Below are 2,240 nucleotides of genomic sequence, written 5' to 3' on the forward strand. Positions count from 1 at the left end.
GGGGGGGGGGGGGGGGGAGAGAGAGAGAGAGAGAGAGAGAGAACAGCCTACTTTCCTCACACAGGTCAGTTTCAATAGGTAGGCATGATAATGAAGTTCTTTCTACTTTAATCCTTACCAAAAATGGTAACATCATGTTAATTCTCTATTGTTCTGTTTCCTGGTTCCTGCTTTACAAGGAAAGTAACATTGAAATGACCCATACCTTTTTTTTTTGCTCTACATTTCTGCTTTCTTCAGCCCTTGTATGTCTATAAAACCTACCTACTCTATCAGCTCATCGGAACACCCATTCTATTTTATGGAATGAAGTATTGCCTGATTCTATTATAGAATTAGAAATAAAGCCAATTGAGATCTTTAAACTAAATGTGTTGTAATTTTGTCCTTTAACACCACAAAAGAATATTCACAACAACGTTATCTCTAATAGCCAAAATAGAAAAAACTCAGATGTCCATCAATAGTAGGTGATTAAATTGTAGCATATTCACAAAATGAAATACTATACACCGGTCAAGATTTATGAACAGCCTCTCAAATCATGTATGTATCTCTAAAAGAATGTTAAATTAAAAAACAACAATAACAACAAAAACCAAAGCTTGACTTTGGGCAAGTTAATTAATCTCTTCATATTTATCTGAGATAAAAATTTATACGCTTTAGGGTTTTGGTGAGGATTGAGGACTATATTGTGACCTTTTTGTTTTTCTCTTACCCAAATTCCTAACTAAGGGATCTTAGGGAGTCAAATCCTACAAACCATGAGGTCTCTTCAAATGGATTAAAAAAAAAATTAACTCTGTATAATGTGGCTTACTTTCCAACCTGACTTTGTGATAACATCACATAACAGATAAAGAAGGAAATCAAAAATATTTTACCCCAAAATATGTTTCCCATGTTTTGAAATAATTCTGCAAAGCTGTCTCCTGGGGAAATTTGCATCTGTACAGAATCTCCTTCTCAAAGAGGAGAGCATCTTTTAAAACATTGACCACCTATTCTCTCTCTGAAGCCTGGTATCTAGAGGCTTCATCTACATAACAAGAACCTTGGCTTCCACAACACTCCTTATCTCAACTTTTTCTTTTCTCTTTTTTTAGAAACAGTGTCTCCCTCTATTGCCCAGGCTGCATTGCAGTGGCATTATCGTAGCTTGCTGCATCCTCAAACTCCTGGACTTAAGTGATCCTCTTGCCTCAACCTTCTGAGTAGCTGGGACTACAGGTGTGCACTACTTTATCTGCCCTTGGCTCCCCCATTGAGATTACGGCGTGAGCCACTGTGCCTGGCCTTGGAGACCATTGTTTTAGACTAAGCTCTTGCACTAAGTTCCAACAAACAAGACTTTAAAATTTTTTTTGTAGAGATGGGTCTGGCTATGTAGCCCAGGCTGGTCTTGAACTTCTGACCTTAGGCAATCTTCCTGCCTAGGCCTCCCACAGTGCTGGGATTGCAGGCGTGATTCACTGTGCTCAGTCCACACCCTTATCTTAACTCAAATATTTACTTTACTGATTTCAAATTATTTAGACAAAGCAAAACTCTTTCTACCAATCGTCAGTCATAAAACCATTGAATCTACCTATGGCTGGCAAGCCCCTCCCCCCACTCACCCTAAAGTTCTGCCCTCCTGGACTAACCAATAGAAACCTCCGATGTATTGACTTATGGATTTTTGTTTGTTTGTTTGTTTGTTTTGGTAACTTGTCTTCCAAACATATTTTGGCATGATTTAGTTTCTTCCTGTTGCCAGGATTAAGTAGGATGGTGCATGTCAAGCGCTTAGCAAGCACTAGGCTTAATAAAATGTCAAGTATTACTACCAGTCTCTCAGGCCACCTTTCTGGAAATGGGCATCAAAAAGCGGTGCACAGCACTTGGCGCCTTCCAAAATTCCTAATATTCTTCCTCAAATCCATTCCTCCACCTTTTCACAATTGAGCCTCTGTCTCTTTAAGAACCTGAAGAAAGAGGAATGCTGGGAAGGTCCACTCGGCTCAGGACTAGGGCATGACGGGAAAGGAGGGCGGAGACTAGGGCTACGCAGGCGCGGTCGGCCGCGTGCTGCGCTGCGATGGATCAGGCGGACTTCCCGTAGGAGAAAATAGTCCGCGTCTAGGCGCGTGGGCCTTGGCTCCTATTCCCCGTCCCCAGCCCCGTGCTCCTCCGGGCACAGGGGGACGGCAGAAGGTGGGTACGGCCGCGGCGGCGGCCGGTGGGGCGGGCGGGGC

General features: G+C 42.5%; 1 protein-coding gene across 1 annotated transcript in view; it reads left to right on the forward strand.

Moving 5' to 3' along the window:
* Positions 1-2,145: 2,145 nt before the first annotated feature.
* ZMYM6 (zinc finger MYM-type containing 6) overlaps positions 2,146-2,240 on the forward strand; it is a 52,555-nt gene continuing 52,460 nt past the window's right edge. The window contains exon 1 of the mRNA XM_008054542.1: positions 2,146-2,199. The gene's annotated coding sequence lies outside the window, so the exon portion shown is untranslated. The remainder of the gene's footprint in view (positions 2,200-2,240) is intronic.

The sequence above is a fragment of the Carlito syrichta genome, unplaced genomic scaffold (assembly GCF_000164805.1).
Source record: "Carlito syrichta isolate Samal-C Ts95f unplaced genomic scaffold, Tarsius_syrichta-2.0.1 Scaffold296312, whole genome shotgun sequence".
Taxonomy (NCBI): Eukaryota; Metazoa; Chordata; class Mammalia; order Primates; family Tarsiidae; genus Carlito; species Carlito syrichta.